Raw genomic sequence first — 20744 nt, forward strand, 5'->3', positions numbered from 1 at the left:
TGAGTACACCCTTGGATTAGGTTTTATGACCTTTGAGGTCCTTGTAATTCTAGCTTTATGTTCCTCCAAGAACCAGAAAATTGGAAATAAGCAAATACCCCAGTTAGATTTAAAATCATCATCTGAAAATAACCCTGCACATGTCTTCATTTTAAAATACTTTGTTGGGGCAGCTAGGTGGTGCAGTGGATAGAGCACCAGCCCTGAAGTCAGGAGGACCCGAGTTCAAATGTTACCTCAGACACTTAACACTTCCTGGCTGTGGGACCCTGGGCAAGTCACTGAACCCCAGCCTCAGGGGGGAAAAAAAAGAATTCATTTTCTTTTAGCTGGTCTTAACTTGGATGTTGGTGGCTACTGATTAGGGTGGTGTTTGCTAAAGGACATGTTGGTTGTGGCATTTACTTAAATTGTATCAACAATGAAGTTTTCCTCATAGATTGATTCTTCCTTTCATAAAAGTCTTTTTTTTTTTTTTTCTGTAGCATGCAGTGTTGTTTGACTGCATTTTACTTAAAGTAGAATTTAATTCATAATTGGAGTCTATTCTCACAAGCTCTGCTGCTGCTTTATCAACTAAATTTATTTGATATCCTTCAATTGTTCAGGGAGTAGGGAAATCCAGAGCTGTCAATACATGCAACATTGTTTAAATTTGTTGTTCAAAATAATTTCGGTAGTATACCTAAGATCATCAATCATAGATTTCCATAACAAATCTAATGAAAAAGTTTGAAATATTGCAAGAATTACCAAAATGTAGCAAAGAGCCATGATATGAGCACATGCTGTAAGGAAAAATGGTGTGGAGAGAGCTGCTGGATGTTGGATTGCCACAAACTTTAAAATTGTTCTTTAAAAAATGCAATGTGAAACTCAAGAAAATGCAATAAAATGAGATATGCATGCATGCATATATGTGTGTGTATATATATGTAAGCATGTAGGTGAGTATACACATATATCCTTATTGATAATATATAAGCATATGTATGCTCATTAGATACATGTTTATGTATATACACACATTTATTACCAATCTTCCAGACGATTATTTGGCTTGGTGATCTCATCAGCTTCTATGGATCCAATTCTCATGATTCTCAGATCTAGCCCTAACCTCTCTCCAAATTTTTAGATATGCATCTTAACCACCCATTGGATATTCCACAGACATTGTAAAACTCAAAGAACTGAATTCATTAACCATTCCCTCCAAATCCTCTCTACTTACTAATTTTCCTCTTACTGTTGAGGTTGCAACAATCCTCTACACTCAAATTTGAGTGCCATCTTAGGGTGGCATTCATTAGGATTCCTCATTCTCCCCATATCCAGTCTGTTCCTAAGGCCTGTTAATTTTACTTTCTATCATGCCTCTCCTCTGATATTACTGCAATAGTTTGGTTTTTTTGGGGTTGGAGCAGAATGGGGAGAGGTTGTTTGTTTCCACTCAGCTACATATTGATATTGCTAAAACCTATGCTTGACCATATCACCCACCCTACTTAATAAACTCCAGTGACTCCCAATCATTTCCAATATCTAATATAACATCCTCAGTTTGGACTTTAAATCCCTTTATAACTAGACCAGGGCAGCTAACTGGTACAATGGATTAAATAAAACAGAGCTTGAGTTGTCCAGAGTCACATAGGTAGTGCCTGAGACTAGATTTTAACTCAGGTCTTCATGACTCCAGGCTCAGCACTCTTAACTTCCTCCTGCCTGATACACAGACTGTAAACTTGGCAAACCTCTTAACTTCTTTGATTCTCAGTTTACTACTCTGCAAAATGGATTTGGACTATGGCCCAAGATCTCTTACAACTTTAGATCTATGACCTTCAAGAATTGTAGGACCAACCTTTCTAGGATCAGGAAAGACTCATTAACTAGAAGATAGGAAATAAGCATTAAGTGTGGAAAATCCATTATAAGATTTCTGCTACCTTATTTTAATAAAGTAATGGCACAAGCATTGAGATTAGAAGAGCCCAAAGGTTATGCTCCTCTTTCTTTTTTTGTACCTTCCTATACTTTCTACCTTCCTCCCCTCCTCTGTTTCCCATATAATATACCCTAGCAAGGTTAATGTAACTTTTTCTTGCTCTAGGCACAGCAGAGTTGTGCAGTTGGTATAGTGGACCTGGAATCAAAGTAGAACTGAGTTACAATCTGGCATTATTTCCCTCCACTTCCTTTAAAATTCAGCATCCTTGACCTTCCTTCTGTTTGTCACATACAACATTCTACCACCTAACTCTGCCTTTTCATTGGCGGTTTCCTATGCCAATTTCCCTCCCTGACCTTCATGATTCATTTCTCCCTGTTTCAAAAATTCTCTATTCAGCTGTCAAGAAATTTCCTAAAGCACTGGTCTGATCATGTCAACCTATTATTCAATAAACTCCAAGGGCTCCCTGTTGTTACATCCAAGATGAAATATAAAATTCTATTTGACTTTTAAAACCCTTCCCTACTTGGTTCCTTCCTATATTGCCTGTGTTCTTATACTTCATACCCCTCCACTTACTTTAAAATCCAGCATCCTCTACCTTCTTTCTTTTCATCGCATATAATATTCTGCAACCTAAGGGTGCTTTTTAATTGACTTTCCCATGCCTGGAATAGTCCTCCTCCCTTTTGCTTGCTGGATTCAAGACTAAATTCAAATTCCACCTTCTGCAGGATATTTTATTCAGTGTCCTCCATCCTTTCATCTGGAGTCAAAGTAGACCTGAGTTCCAATGTGTCATTGGGTACTAACTGTATGACTTTGGGCAAGCATCTTTAATTTTTGCCTGCCAGAGTTCTCTCATCTGTAAGTGGGGGTAATAATAGCACTGACCTTCCCAAGTTATGACAACAAAGCAAAATATTTTATAAAGTGCTTTTAAAACCTTAAAAATGCTATATAAATGCTAGTTATTATTCTTAGGATACAATTTTTTGTGAATGATGGGAACAGAAGTTTCATCTGCGGAAATGTCTTTAGATGTTCTTGAATATTACTTAAAAATTGCTATTTAGAGTTACAAAACATTTTCTGTCTGACTTTACAAGAGATGTATAATGTAGCTTTGGAGGACATGCACAGATGAGGGATCTCATTTGAACTTCATAACAACTCTGAAAGGTATGGATTTTATGATATAAGTGAACAATGGGATTTTAGACTTGAGATTTACAAAGATTTAGGTACAAAAGAAAGTGGATCTACCCTCTCAACATGGCTCTGTAAAAATCTAAAGCAAAGTTCTTAATGTGAAATCCATAGATGCCAGTTAGATTTTGGGATAGGGAGTGGTTTCTAACCATGGATGGAAAAAATTTTAATATGTCTCCTCTACATTTCTATATTTTATTTATGCATTTAATAACAATATTCTGAGGAGTCTATTAGACTATCAACAAGTTTCATGATACAAAAAGATAAGAAACCCCTGATCTCAATATCAAGGCAGCTGGGATATGCACTTGGTTTGTACTGGCATCTTAATATCCCTATGCCTCTTCATAGTTTTAGGCAAAGCTTTCCTCTATTCTGGTCTCGGTGTACTCATTTACATAATGAGGGAACTGGATAATTTCTAAGATCTATTGTTAGCTCTAAATCCCATAATTCCTATTAAATTTTTTAAAATTAGATTTAGATAGTTATTTCTTCACTAAACTCAATTGGCTGTGCATACAACTAAATATGCCAATACCTCATTATAAAATTATCAAGGTTAAGAAAAGAATGGTAGAAAAGAAAACGTTTGTCAAAAAAAGAAATAGAAAAGGGAGAGGCACATTGTAAATATAGCCCAATGACAAATTCCCACCATGGGGAAATGAAGGGTCAGGTTAAATTCTTATATGGCAATTCTACAGCGATATTTAAGCTTGTGGGGGCAAAAAAACATGCCTGCTACATCCCCAGGCAAATACAGTCTAGAACAAATGAGAAGAAAATGGACATATTGTTTCTTTGCAAGTTTAACCATTATGATTACAGTTAGTAAAATATCATGATATTTAAATGATAAATCACTAACTTGTTCATCTTTTGGTTAATTTGTAAATCTTTAGCTTCTATCTGGGCTTAGAGGCATTATTAAAGCAATAAGACAGTGGAATTGCATGTTAAAAAGAGAAAGATGCTAAGAACTAGAGGTAGAGAGGGAGTGAATTCCAGGAATAAAGCACAGAATAGGCAATCAGTCAATAAGTATTTATTAAACATTAGGCACTGAACTAAGTCTACCAAAAAAACCCAAAAACCACTTGTCAGGAAGCTTACATTCTAATGGAAGTTTCATGCAAACAGTAATACATTCAAATACACACACACACACAAACACACACATACACACACATTTTTATATATGTATAGCAAAAATGGAAATGAGGGAAGATACTGAGAAAAACACCCTGCAGAGATAGTATTTTAATTCAGTCTTGAAGACAGTAGGCAGAGGTGAGGACAGTCATGGAAAACAGTCAATGAAAAGGCACAGTTAGGTTGTAGATTATTGTATGGGATGAACAGAAAGAAAGTCAAGGGTGCTGAATTTTAAAGTTAGTGGAAGGGAATAAAGTGTAAGAACACTGGCAAGATAGGAAGGAACCAAGCAGGGAAGAGTTTTAAAAGTCAAGTAGAACTTTATATTTCATCTTGGATGTAATAATAGGTCCCTTGGAGTTTACTGAATAATAGGTTGACATGATCTTTAGTCAGTGCTTTAGAAAAATCTCTTTGACAGCTGAGTAGAGAATTTTTGAAACGGGGAGAGATGAATCGTGAAGATCAACCAGGACACCATAATTTCATGTTTGAGAAGTCATTAGATGACAGCATGGAAAGGAGTATGTTTCCTGATAAGGCTAGAAAGATAGTTTATATTTCTTATAGGCAAGAGAAATTAGTTGGAGAGAGTAGGGAGTCAATCAGCTCTGTACTTAAGGAAAATTATTATGGCAACAATGGGGAAGGACAGAGAGGAGAGATCACTTAGGACATCAATTGAGATATTGTTGCCACAGTCAAGGAGAGAAGGATTTAAAGGTGGTAGCTATGTGAGTGAAGAGAAGGAATCTGATGCAAGTGATGCCACAAAGATTTGGCAACTGATTACACATGAGGTTAAGGAGAATAGGAAGTCCTGGATAATGTTAAGATTAGAAATCTGAGACATCTACCTTCAACAAAAACAGCAGGAAGAGATTAGGACGAAAGATAATGTTTAGTTTTTGTTTTTGTATTTGTTAACTTTTAAGATGTGTAGGATATTCCATATGAAATGTCCATTAGACATTTGTTGAACTGAGATTGATACTTAGGTGATTGATAAAATGATTTAGAACCATGATCCATTTGCATAGACAAGACAATATTAAGCTCATGATCTCTGATGAGGTTATTAAGGAGAGGAAAAAGGGGCCTGTAACAGAACCTTGGAGACAATATTTGACAAAGAGAGGATGTGATTTATATGATGGACCAACAAAAGAGAGGTATGGTCAGATAAATAAGAAGTGGTCCAGACAACAGTGGTGTCATGAAAACCCAGAAGAAAATATCCAGGAGGTAAGAGTGATCAGTTGCATCATATGTAGCAGATAGGTAAAGACATCCTTAGTAAAAGCAATCCTTCAGTAAAAACAGTTTCAGTTGAAAAGGACAGTAAAGTCCATGAGAGAAAAGAAATTGCAGATATAGACGTCAGCTAAGAAAGGAAAGAGATTTAGGATTATAATTGAAGAATATAGTAGGGTCTAGTAAAGGAGTAAGTAAGGTGGTAAGGAACCAGTTCATCAAGCAATCAGATATTAGATCTTAGAATGTATTTTAGAATGTATTTTCTCAAATTTTAATGGCTTCAACTCATGGTGAGTAGCTAGGGGCTTTCTTTTCACTTATAGTATATTTCACTTCTCTGATAATTTTTAAAAATATTTTAGTTCAAAAACTATTATCCTTGACAGAGAAAACAAGCAAAATAAACATTTTCTATAATGGAAACATTTTAGGTAGCAAATTTTGTCAATAAATCCAAAGGCTGTATTAAGTGATTAAATGCCAGGCACAGTACTGGATCCTTTGACCTCAATGAGCTTATATTCTATCTAAGATAATAATGTATCCACATTTCAGTGTGTGTATATATAAAGTAAATGCAAAGTAATTTTGTAACCAGGAGGTGCAGTGGATAGAGCCCCAGGCAGTCAGAAGCTCTTAATCTTAGAGGTCCTCATCTGTAAAAGGAGCTGGAGAAGGAAATGGCACTCCAGTATCTTTGCCGAGAAAACCCCAAATGGGACCACAGAAAATTGTACATGACTGAAAAATGAACTACTACTAACTTTGGAGGGGAGATATTAGTAGCTGGTGAGGAGCATTATTAGCTCCTGGAAGAAAGTTCAAAAAAGTCCTTATGAAAGAAAGAGACACACATGTGCAAAAATATTCGGGGCAGCCTTTTTCATAGTGGCAAGAAATTGGACACTGAGTGAATGCCCATCAGTTGGAAAATGGCTGAATAAGTTATGGTATATGAATGTTATGGAAATTATCTATAAGAAACAATCAGCAAGAAGATTTCAGAGAAACCTGGAAAGACTTATTTGAACTGATGCTAAGTGAAATGAGCAGAACTAGGAGGTCATTGTACATGGCAACATCAATATTGTAGGACAATCAATTCTGATGAATGTGACTCCAACAATGAGATGATTGATGCTAATTCCAGTGATCTTGTGAGAAGAGAGCCGTCTATACCCAGAAAGAGAACTGTGGGAACTGAATGTGGATCACAACACATCATTCTCACTCTTTTTGTTGTTCACTTGCATTTTGTTTTCTTACTCATTTTCTTTCCTTTTTGATCTGATTTTTCATGTGCAGCAAGAGAATTGTATAAATGTTCACATATATTGGATTTAACATATCTTAACATGTATAATATATATTGGATTGCTTGCTATCTAAGGGAGGAGGTAGGGGGAAGAAGGGGAAAATCTAAAGCATAATTTATGCAAGAGTCAATATCAAAAAATTATTCATGCATATGTTTTGAAAAGAAAAAGCATAAATCCCCCTAAAACAAAGAAGTCTTTATATAAAAGATGGCATTTAACCTAAGCTTTGAAGAAAACCAGAGACTTAAAAAATATAGATGAGAAAGGAGTACATTCTAAACATGGGGAATCCAAAAGACAGGAGATGATGGATGAAGGATTATATGAGAGGAATAATGAGATCATTATTTTGACTGAATCATGGATAAAATGTATGAGAATTATATTAAGACTATAAAGGTAATTGGAAACCCAATTGAAAGGACTTTGAATGCCAAAGGAGTTTGTATGACTTTCTGTAGGCAATAAGGAGCCACATATTTTGTACTGATAATGTGTAGAACAAGGTAGAAGATAACACCATTGTATTACTGGTAAGACCACCATTAGACTATTGGATCTGGTGAGGATGCCATAATATAGGAAAACAATTTACAAATTAGAGCCTGTCTGTAGAAGGGTGGACAAGGTGGTGAGAGAACTCACAATTATGCTGTACATAGATTGTTTAATCTATGGAAGCTTTTAGATTTGTGAAGAGAACACTTGGAGCTAGAGGTGACATAATAGCTGTCTTCAAATATTTGAATGATTTTTATATGTAAAAGAGATTAAAATTACCATGTATTGAGTGAGAGTGGGATCAGGGTAAGAAAAGAAAGGCAGATTTCTATTCAATATAAGGAAAAACTTTAACTGATAGAATTGTCCCAAAGTAGCATGGATTGTTTTGGAATGTAGTCACTATCAGTGAAGATAATACAAAGTGGAAGTTAGATGATCCCTTATTGGAAATATTGTTGAAAAGTTTAATGCTAAATTTAGGTAATATTTGGATTAGATAACTTCTGAGGACCCTCCCAAATCTGAAACATACTTCTATCATTCCACTTTTGGTGTCAATTCGATTGAATCAAATTTTAGAATTCATGAGCCTCAAATACAACTGCTTCATAGACTCTCCCTAATAAAGAACACTTTTGTTTCCCTATAAGTACCATAAAGACACTTTGCCATTTTTAATGCATTTTGTTGTAGTGGTTAATTTCAACAAGACTTCACCAGTACATCTAATCTGCTAGTATATTTCATGATGAACTTTTATCATGACTTTTTGAATGCCATTCAGTGCAGTAAATGATGTTGAAACCACTGGTGGGATCACTAATACATTCCTATTCCATATCCGGTTTTATGAAAGGGAGAAGCCCAGAAACATGCTCTCTATAAGAGATCAAGGAGGGACTGAGTTAGACAAAAGGTATGGAATGTGCATCCTACATATCCATAACTTAGAGTTGTGCCTGAGGCTGTGTCTTGGAACAGGAAATGCTACAATTCTGTGAGCTGGCCTATGTTTTAGTCTAAGGTATTGTTGAGACATGTCCTATTAAAATAATACCTAACATTCTTTCATCCAAATAAGCAAAAATGCTTAGAACTATTACTTATTAGTAACTTTTTACATCTTGTAACATTCACATGAAATTTGATTGGCAAGTAGAAAATCCTTTCCCTACTTTAAAGTGAAAAAGAGAAGATACAGCTAGATTATATATACTTCACCTGATATACTTTTTGGCTCAAATCAGTACTCTCAGCCCTATTGTAGCTTTTTCTGCCATATCCCAGCTTTGAAAATTTAAAAACAGGTTTGACATTACAAAATGTAGTTTTAAATTTATCATAATCTATAGCATGAGAATGTGTGCTTTTAAAGATTGGATAAAAGGGATAGCTAGTTGGTGAAGTGGATAGAGCACCAGCCCTGAACTCGGAGGACCTGAGTTCAAACATTTAACACTTACAGGCTGTGTGACCCTGGGCAAGTAACTTGACCCCAATTGATTCAGAAAAAACAAACAGGGCAAATAGACTTGTGATGGAAAAAACTATCCACATCCAGAGAGAACAATGGATTCTTACTCTGGATCTAAGCCTAGTGTTTTCATCATCTTGTTGTTGTTATTTGCTTATTTTTTATTCTTTCTCATTTTCCCCCTTTGATCTGATTTTTCTTGTGTAGCATGATGAATTTAGAAATATGTTTAAAAGAATTGCACATGTTTAATCTATATTGTAGGTAAGTGCAGGAGGGAGAAAAATTTGGAACACAAGTTTTTGCAAAGGTGAATATTGAAACTATCACAGCAGGAACTGAAAATGTCTCTACTCTTCAAAGCTCTTGTACTACTTATTATCTCACACTATGACTCCCATGAAGTCATCATTTTCACCAGCAATGAAAAGAGTCTTATGAAAATGCTATGCCCTTGAAGCCTGAATTATAGTAATATAATTCTTCAAAGTAAAGCTTCTTGGATACCAAATTATGAATAGATTGTTCCAAACCTGTTTTCCTAATCAAGGCATGTTGGTGACTTTTCTTTCTTCCTATGTCTTGGGTTTATACAAAGTACTAGTCATTAGATTTATAGGATCACAAAAACTTGGGCACAAGGTGTTTTTGGTTCTGAGCTACAAAGAGTTTGTGTTTGCTAGCTTGAGAAGCTGGAGAAACAGGAATGACTTGATAGGAGATTTAAATCCCTGTGAAAATGTTTTAAAATTCTGAATAAATTATATTAAAGAAAACCTATGACTAATGTTCTGTTTTCTAGATTCCTTATATTCATTGATTCTTATTGCACATATAACATGATTTGTCCAATTGCTTCCTACTTTTTGAGCTGGTTTTTTTGCTACCAAAAAGAATTCTTATGAATATTTTGGTATGTATGGGCCTTTCTGTCTTTAACTTCTTTAGTATATATGCCCAATAGTGGGATTAGTGGGATAAAAGGTATAAACAGCATAATAACTTTTCTCACTAAATTCTAAGTTATTTTCCATATAAGTTGGACCAGTTTAAAGCTCCACTAATAATGTATTGGGGAATCTTTCTAGCCCATCCAATACTATTTCTATTTTACCATCTTTGCCAGTTTGATAGTTGAAACTTCATATGGTTTTAATTTTCATTTCTCTTGTATATGATTCATAGTGTTTTATATGGTTGTTAATGTTTTGAAATTCTCCTTTAAAAGCTGTACAAATCTTTTTTATCTCTTGGGGATAAGACTGTTTGTTTTTTTTTAAGAAAAAAAAGTTCCATCCTATATTCTTCCTTTCAAGGTTGAGTACTATGACAAACTCCCAGGAAATGAGAGACAGATATTTTACTGTGCTCTTCACTTTTGCTATGTAGTCAGATTCCCTACTATGTGACTTGGAGTGAATGTCTTTGAGCTTTCCTGCTTACATAATAAGCAAAGTCTACATGGAGACACAGGGTGAGGTGAGCACATCTCTGAGAAATGCTGGAGGAGTCCTTTTGATTATTACTTCACCTTTTTTTTTTTAAAACCATGTCTCTTAACACACATATTCTGTTGTTTCCATAAATGTTTAAAGCACTCATTATTTAAAATAAACTGTTTGCTTTCTTTTTGTTGTTGTTGTTCAGTCATGTCCTACTTTTTGTGACCTCTTTTGGACCTTTCTTGGCAAAAAATTTAGAGTGGTTTGCCATTTCCTTCTCCAGCTTATTTTATAGATAAGAAAACTGCAATATACAGGATTAAGTGACTTGTCCAGGGTTACCCAGCTACTTCCTCCTACCTGGAAGTGAATAGAGCTTATTAAAATTTTTGTTAGGGATCCTTTTAAAATATTGCTTTCATGAATTTTGGCTCTAGCAAAGAAATTTCCCTTTTGATATGTTAGTTACCAATGTTGTGCATATAATTTCTTTAGTAACTTTTCTCTTTAAAGCAGGGGTATGGAACCTTCTTTCTGCCAACAGCCATTTGGATATTTTTAACATCATTCATGGGACATATACAAAATTATCAACTTATAGAGTTCAAGCAGTATGAGGTTGTTGTACTTAGCTTTCAGCTCATTGGTTATCTTGGAAGGGCCAGACCAAATGAGTTTGTGAGCCTTAGGCCACATATTCCCCATCTCTGCTTTAAAGGAAATCTTATATCTAAAAATCTCACTTAAAGGGTGCCAGGTTTTTACAATATTTCTTAGTTCCCTTATACAATGGACTTAAAAAAACCCCTTTTTTCTCTCTTTTTAGTCTTTTTGGTGTTTGTAGTAAATTAGAATGCTTGGGTGCTGAAGTGATCTTGCTGAATTTGTTCTCAGTATATCTTGCATATCTTTTGTAATGGGCCAGAATTTGAAACAAGGTGCTAATGCTTATGTACTTAGTTCACACCTTTAAAGGAATTCACACCTTTAGAGAGCATATATAAGGAGGAGTTCACAAGCCCACTAAAGGACAAGCTTACTCTTGGACTTTTGGGAGATTCACAAGTCAGAAGCCCACAAGCCCACTCTCTCAGAGGTGGAATCAAATTCATTCCAACTTCCACCTTTGTGCTGGCTGGAGACATTGAGAGTACAAGAGGCTGAAGCTGGCAGAGACAAAGGACTAGTGGCAAGAGTTCTCAGAACCAAGGAGAGAGATAGGCCTCTAAGAAAGCTAACCAGGCCGAAAAGATTTAAGACTTTAAAGGATACAATAAAGGATCTGGACTTTAACTCCTGGCTGAATTCGGGGTGATTATTGAACTGAACTGAAACTAAGGCTGCTCCCAGAAGCTCCCCAAGAAACCTGCTCCCAGAGAACATTACACTTTAGAGAAGAACATCACAATCTTTAGCAAAGAAGGGACTAAAACCTGAATGTTTTATGTTTTATCACCATTGGTAATATGCTTTCGTTTGGCTTCTGCCTTTGGGGATGATAAACTGATAGAAGCTGATCCAAGTGGAAGGAAGTCTACTAGGAAGGTATTTGTCAGAAAAAAGTTTAGACCAACATCTTATACCATATACCACACTGAATTTCAAGTGAATATACCTGACCTATATATAAAAGGTCATTTAAAAAAGTTATAGAAGAAGGGAAAAAGATACTTTTCACAATTTAAATGTCAAGTTGAGGAGTATGTATATTATTCTAGAGGCATTAGAGAACCTTCTTCCTGGAATATTGTATAGGTACCACAATTTAAGAACATTGATAAATTAATGGGTGTCCAGAAGAAATAAACCAAGGTGGTGAAGAACTATGATATATATGTGAAGCCTGGCTAAAGGAGCTAGGGCTGTTTAGAAAATTCTTAATTAAACAAAAGATAGGAATTTGCAAAAAATCCAGCCATATAAAAAGAAAGTGGAGTTAGCTGGATAACATCTATGCCAACATGATCACTTGTATCATTGGAACTCTATTCATAACTTCTCTGTGCTGTACTCAGGTACTCTAACTGAATTATTGTAATAGTTACCTATTCACTCATTCAACAATTGTAAATCATTTTGTGGTACTGTGCTAAATTCTAGAAATAAAGAAAAAATAAATTTATATTAAGGGGAAACAACATGTAATCACAAATAAATAGAAAATATATGCAAATTGAATACAAAGAAATTGGAAAAGAAGAAAGGCATTAATTATGAAGATAAGGAAAAGTTTCCTATAGGAAGTAACATGAACTGAACTTTGAAAGAAGTGAAGGATTCTCAGAACTGAAGGAGAAAAGGATTGTATTCCAACAACAACTTAATAAGAACACTGATAAGTTAGAGGGCAACCAGAAGAAAGAAATCAAAATGGTGAAGGGGCATGTGTACATGTCATATGAAGACTGGTCAAAAGAACTAGAAATGTTTATCATAGAGAAGAGGAGACTCAGGAGGAGGCAAAATAGTTGTCTTTAACTGTGAAGGACAACTAACCTGTCATTATATAATGAAATTAGCCCCAAACTGACCCTCTTCCTATATCCAGGCATTGCTCACTTCCCAAACAATTTACATTGTAGAATTCTTAATGCAGTTTCTGGGTCCAATCACTGAATATAAAACATTTTTATTTGTAACAAATGTGAATTTATATTATTTTTTAACATTAGGTTACCCAGTAGAAAAACTAATTTAAAACAATTTCCTTCCAATGATGTAAAAAAAAAATTACTATCTATACATAGTATACATATCTATAAAAAATATCTATACATGAATCAAAATAACTTCGAATACCTTTCATTAAAAAAATGACTGGAATACATAGGGACAGACTTGTAAGACAACAAAGATAGGAGATGGGATATTATATATAAGAAACAACAAAAAGACTATCTAATGACATAAAATTGAAAAGCTATTACAAAAACAATAATAAAGTCTCTAGAAGCATCCTTGATATCCCAAAGGATTAGATCTTACTATTGTACTCCTCAAAGATTTTCCATAGCTCAGAATCATAGATTTTAGGGACCTCAGCAGCTATTGGGTCCAATTCATACATAAAAGAAGTTACTATAACACACCAACAAATGGGTGTCAAGTCTGTTATTGAAGTGCTTGAAGAAGGGAGAACCCCCCACTTCTCCAAGCAGCCCATTCTACTTTTGCACAGCTCTGATTTTTTTTTATTTAGAATTTTTTCCCACAGTATATATGCATGAGTAATTTTTTAAAAATAATATTATCCCTTGTATTCATTTTTCCAAACTATCCTCCCCTCCCTCCACTCCCTCCCCCCAATGACAGGTAATCCCATACATTTTACATATGTTACAATATAACCTAGATACAATATATGTGTGTAAATACCATTTTCTTCTTGCACATTAAGTATTAGATTCCAAAGGTATAAGTAACCTGGGTAGATAGACAGTAGTGCTAACAATTTACATTCACTTCCCAGTGTTCCTTCTCTGGGTGTAGTTATTTCTGTCCATCATTGATCAACTGGAAGTGAGTTGGATCTTCTTTATGTTGAAGATATCCACTTCCATCAGAATAGCTCTTCATATAGCATTGAAGTGTATAGTGATCTTCTGGTTCTGTTCATTTAATTCAGCATCAGTTGATGTAAGTCTCTCCAAGCCTCTCTGTATTCCTCCTGTTGGTCATTTCTTACAGAGCAATAATATTCCATAACCTTCATATACCATAATTTACCCAACCATTCTCCAATTGATGGACATCCATTCAACTTCCAGTTTCTAGCTACAACAAAAAGAGCTGCCACAAACATTTTGGCATATACAGGTCCCTTTCCACTCTTTAGTATTTCTTTGGGATATAATCCCAATAGCAGCAATGCTGGGTCAAAGGGTATGCACAGTTTGATAACTTTTTGGGCATAGTTCCAAATTGCTCTCTAGAATGGCTGGATTCTTTCACAACTCCACCAACAATGTATCCGTGTCCCAGTTTTCCCACATTCCCTCCAACATTCATCATTATTTGTTCCTGTCATCTTAGCCAATCTGACAGGTGTGTAGTGGTATCTCAGAGTTGTCTTAATTTACAGCTTTGATTTTTAAGATATCAAATCTAAATTTGCCTCTTTGCAATTTCTCTCCCATTGCTCATGGTCCTGTCCTTTTGGGCCCAATGGAAAAATCTAATAACTCCTTCACATAACAACCCTTCACAGTTAAAGACAACTAATTTGCCTCCTCCTGAGTCTCCTCTTCTCTATGATAAACATTTCTAGTTCCTTTGACCAATCTTCATATGACATGTACACATGGCCCTTCACCATTTTGATTTCTTTCTTCTGGTTGCCTTCTAACTTATCAGTGTTCTTATTAAATTGTTGTACTCATATCTTAACAGTGTTCCAGGGAGAAGTAATGTCTTTAGGATAATATACAAACTTTTCAGTTTGACATTTAAAGCCCCCTATAATTTAGTTTCAGTTCCTTCTACATGTGACTCATTTTATTTACTCTATATTCTAGCCAATCCAGCCTACAAGTTGTTCCTCAGATTCAGGATTCCATCTCTTATATCTGTGTCTTTGTACAGACTACCTACCATGCCTAGGAGGCTGTGCTTTCTCACTTTTGCCTCTGAGAATATGGATTATTCCTGTAAGGCTCAGCTCAAATGCCACTTCCTGATTCACTTAATGGTTAGTCATTCTCCTTCCTCAAATTACTCTGTACTTGATTCATGCCTTTCTTGTAGCCTCCCCCACCTCCTAAACTGTGAGCTCTTTGAAGGCAGGGACCATTTTATTTGTCTTTTTCCCCCAGTGCCTATCACATATTGGGCATTTAAAAAGATTTGTTGGATTGAATTGAATACATTCTTATTTTCCATTTAGGCCCAAGAACTAATCTGTCATTGTTATATAATGAAATTAACCCCAAACTGACCTTCCTCCTATATCCAGGCACTGCCCACCTCCCAAACAATTTACATTGTAGAATTCTTAATGCAGTTTCTGGGTCCAATCACTGTATATAAAACATTTTTATTTGTAACAAATATGAATTTATATTATTTTTTAACATTAGGTTACCCAGTAGAAAAAACTAATTTAAAACAATTTCTTTCCAATGATGTAAAAAAAAAAATTGCTATCTATACATAGTATACATACCTATTAAAAATATCTATACATGAATCAAAATAACTTCGAATACCTTTCATTAAAAAAATTAACATCTGGAGAAATTTAGACATTTGAGTTTTTTAAGAAATACTCAACATAAGAATTATCCAGTTGAACAGTATTCCTATATTTAATCTCATATGCATTTTGTCTATTATAAAATGTAAGATCTGAATTGTTCATTGTGCTAATATTATTCTTTTCCCTCAAATATTTCTAGGACTCTAATCTCTTTTTTACCTTATCACTTTCTACCTTGTCTGTATATGAGTTTCATTTCTCCCAATAAAATGTAAGTTCCTAGAGATAGTGTAGTATTTTGTTTATCTTTGTATGCCTAGAACTTAGCTTGGCATTTAAACAATACTCATCTATTTTTCTGTTGTTTTCTTGTATATTCCTTTTGATATTTTTTAAAAAAGAATTTGATTTTGTGAAAGCATAAAATTCATAAACACTAAATGCAAATATTGGGAAAGATGTAAGATAGGAGGAAGAAATATTTTACACTTCTGGTATAGGAAGGTGGGGTAAGCGTATCCCAAGTAGAGGCTGTGTAATGTGTGTTAAAATTGTATCATGTTCTGGTCCTCCTAATTATCCTTCTCTCCTAATAAATATACTAAATAAGTTTATAAGTAGTTAGTATAAGAGGAAGTAAGATTGCAAAGGAGAATCTCAAAGTCACATACAAAAAACTGTCCCAAAGATCAAAGGAGCATAACTTACAAATACAATCATGTACTAATCAAAATTCACATTCTGGTAATAGATGCTGAACCAGGGGAAGTCATCTAGACTCTGCTGTCAGGGCCTTTTAGTCTTATAATATGTAAATCCCAGACAAATTCCAGACCTCTACAATAAAACCCATCAGATCCCCACATGCTGTTGTTAATGTTAAGGTGACCTGAACATGTAAACTTAAAAATTTTACTGACAACTTTGAAATTATTTGGATATTTAAATGATATTTAAGTTTGAACTCCAAGGTGGCACAGATAAGAGCCTGTTCCCTTAAAAACCTTATAAAAATATTACCTCAAATGCCTGTATTTCCAGCCTGCAGCACTCTTCCACACCCCCTTCTGGGTCCATGCTGGCTATGTTCCCAACTCTAATCTAGTTAGGTAAGTGATATTTTCTGCCTCTTCCCTTCCTCAACCTCTTTTTCACTTGGTTGTTGTCCTTTACTATTTCCTTTCCCAAGCTATCTGCCTCTACACCTTTTTGCCACTATAGCCTATATGAATATTAAAGTAATTACAACCCTATTTCCTGATGTCATTGTGGTTTTTTTCCCTAGTCAGAAAACCAGCCTGCCTTCAGTGCCTGCCCCCATTTAATTTCATAAATTATCAATTCAGTTACAACTATCATGGCAAATTGTTGACTCTTACAGGCTGAGAAGTACATGGTTGATACCTATTCCAGAATGTTAAAAAATTCATTAATCAGACAGTGGCTTAACAAATAAACTACTTGAAATTAAGTATAGGAGTCTCCAGGTTCAGATTTCTAATTTAAAACACTATACAATATGTAAGAAAACTGTCCTTTCTCCTCCCACTCTGTTCTCCATCTCCTCTGGTTCTCTGCTATAAAATAGAGGAAATTTTTGGTTTGCGGGGGTTTTTCTCTCCCTTTATGGAAGGAATAATGAAATCTGTGGGTGTTTCTATTCTCTTTTTTTTTAGTGATGATTCATTTCTAACAAAGTATCTCTGCATTTCTTGCTTTACATTCTGTTTCCTCATAAGAACACTCCTGAATCCATTTGCCTTTGCTTTTTGTTTGATTAGATGCTTTTCTAATGTACTTGTGATGAAGAATTAGTCATACAGAACACCCTCAACTCAACATGACTGACTGTGTTCTCATAAGGTAAAAGATCTAGCTAAATAACTTCTGATATTCCTTGTAATTTTTAGGATTCCATAAGGCCTATCTGAAAAAAAAATAAATTGAAAACTACTAACTCAGAAGTCTCAAAGAATTTTTTCTCCAAAGGTCTAAATCCTATTCTATGAGTTCTGAGATGCAAAGTATTTTGAGAAGTTAAAAGTTAAGCTGTAACAGAACCCAGACTCTGGACTTATACAGAACAAGTTCAATCTTGGAATCCCTCAGAAGTCTCTTTTTTGTTCATTTTTCTCCTTTTCAGAATTTCATTTGGGATCCTCAGTATGTAGCTTATGTCTATGGTATGTGATCTAAAGGATCCTCAGCCCCCATGCAAGCCCTCTAGGTCAATGGTTCACAAACTTTTGTTCTCAGTATCTTTATACTATTAAAATTTTTTAAGGATTGGTCTAAAGAATCTTTGTTTATGTGGACAATTTTGTAGATATTTACCATATTAGAAATAAAAATTAATTTTGAGTTTATTGACTCTCTGAAAGGATTTCAGAGTGTTGTTGTTCCCTTTTATTATTCTGACCCAGTTTCCCTCATTGTCCTGCCTTGGTTTCCCTAATTTGTTCTGCCTCAGTTCCTAATTGTAATGTTCAATCCTGCAACACCACCCTTCCCTCTTAATCATCAGAATGTTTGATAGGATAAAGATCTTATATCTTAGACATCATTAGAATATTAGGTGCTTCTCCCCATCTCAGTTAATTAGAATATCAGGTGCCTTTCCCTCTCTGGTACCTTCCCCCATTATGTCATTCCCATCCCAGGTGTCTACCCCCACTATGTCATCATTTTTGTTACCCTATAAAAGAATCTTTGTATCCAACATTCATTGCTGGATTCTTGGAGACAATAGATTCATTTAGTCCTGGGACCAAACCATGGATCCATTTGGTCCCAGTAAATCTCTCCCTTTCAAATAAAATATTATAACTCTCTAATTTTGATCTTGCTTCAGTTTCTATGGCATTACAAGAAACTCACAGGATTCTCTGGACCACACTTTGAGAACTACTGCTCAAAGTAATACATATCAGATTCAAAATAGCTGTATTTTAACCTTGCTCAAGATGTGAAATAATATAAAGTACTAACTACCCCATAAGGAGCAGATTCAATCCTCTACTGAGGATTTTCTACTGAGTCCCATCTATCACCCTAGGGACCTACAAAGGGTGCTAATCTTTTGATACTTACCCTGTGGGTATATGCTTTTCTCAATTGAAAACAAAAATGGATTTACCAAGAGACATTGTACCTGTTCTCATCAGATCTGCACAATCTAAATAACATGTGTTAAAGGAAAAAGTACAGATTTTAGTTTCTTTATGTTGTGATTCAATCTCTTATTCTCCAATTTGTCACTCTCAAATCAAATAAGATAATTTTTGGAAAGCATTTAGCACAGTCTTCAGTATATGGTAGGCACTTAATAAATGTTTATTTCTTTCGTATTCCTCTTCCCTTTCTAGAGTATGAGGCCCAGAACATGCCTAGAATTTGGCACACCCAATTAAAATCTTCCTTCTTCTATCCAGAATGCTGGTTGTCGTGATATTCCATTTTCTCCTAGGGCTATGTGGTTAAGAGGTTCAGTTACTGCTTCTTGAGCCATATGGATGAGAACACAAAAAACTGCAATGTTGTTCTGCTTCTGCCAATTTGAGGCAACTTTGAGTGGATTCCAGAGGAAGACTGTGTAAAAACACACAGTCTCTCTCTCTCTCTCCCAAGGCCCTTCATACCTTAGTCTTAGTTTTGCTGATGTTCTTTCTCTTCCTATAGATTTTCTTACAATTTTTCTTTCTGACCAAAGCCTTTTAATTGCCTTTTATAGGCTGAGGATAAAAGGGCAGCTCTGTCACCAACTGAGTTCCTAGAGAGCTGTTATAATTTTCAGGATTCTAGGAGTAACTCAAACACTGGATTCCTAAAACCTTTGTTCACAAATCTCTATTGGTATGCTTCCTACTGATAATCAGCATTTGACTCAATTAGTTTTAGCAAAGGCATTGGCACAATATGGCTCTTCATATGTAGGATACCTGCCCTGCCCTGGAATATTCTTGCTGAACCAAGAAATCTTCCTATTTTCTTAAAGAGTAATTAATGTGGAAACTGAATGGATGCCCATCAGGTGGGGAATGGAATAAGTTATGGTGTTTATGTGATGGAATATTATTGTTGTGTAAGAAATGACCAGCAGGATGATTTCAGAGAGGCCTGGAGAGACTGACAGGAACTGATGCTTCGTGAAATGAGTAGAACCAGGAGATCATTATACATGGCAACAACAAGATTATATAACTATCAATTCTGATGAATGTGGCTCTTTTCAACATGAGATGATTCAGACTACTTCCAATGATCTTGTGATGAAAAGAACCATCTATAATCAGAGAGAGGACTGTGGGGACCGTGTGAATTATAACACAACATTTTCAGTCTTTTTGTTGTTATTTGTTTGTATTTTGTTTTCTTTCTTATTTTTTTCCTTTTTGATCTGATTTTTCTTGTGCAGCATAATAATTGTGGAAAGATTTAACATAGAAATATTGACAATGTTAAGCAATATAAATATTAATCATTATTTTATAAGTAATATAATATTTAATATTCTAATATATAATATTAATATAAAATATATTGTATTGTATGATACATAATATGTAATATACATGTTTATATTTTATTTATAATATGTAACATACATATTATATAAGTATATGTAAATAATTATATAAATAATGAATAATTAACATAAAATAATTATAGAAGAATTGCACATGTTTAACATATATTGGATTATTTGCCATCTAGGGGTGGGCGTGAAGGAAAGGGAGGGAAAAAATTTGGAACATACGGTTTTTCAAGAGTGAATGTTGAATATTATCTATGCATATGTTTTGAAAATAAAAAGTTTTAATTAAAAAAACTTTTAAAAAAATTTTTTAAAACTTTAAAAAAGAGTAATTAATGTATAAATCCACCCATTTTAAAGGCAGATGTAAAATCTCAAAAGTAGATTTATTACCCTGTAATCTCATCAACTTGAATATGCTTTTGTTTCATTATAGAATAGTTTTTGATGCATAGAATCTTTATGCTGTTGCTATCTACACTATGAATTTTAAGTCATTTTCTCATTGACCATTATCTTGAAGATGTAGTTAAAGCTAATCTAAGTCTGTTTGTATCTTCCAGGTTCCTAATTTTACTTTCCGGATCAACACACTACATTTGTTATTATGTGAAACAAACAAAAAAAAAAATTTGGGGTTTTTATGCTATTTCCATATTTTTAAATTCTTTAGTCTCTCCTTAGAGAATT

This window comes from Sminthopsis crassicaudata, chromosome 4, assembly GCF_048593235.1.
Source record: "Sminthopsis crassicaudata isolate SCR6 chromosome 4, ASM4859323v1, whole genome shotgun sequence".
In the NCBI taxonomy this organism is placed as follows: Eukaryota; Metazoa; Chordata; class Mammalia; order Dasyuromorphia; family Dasyuridae; genus Sminthopsis; species Sminthopsis crassicaudata.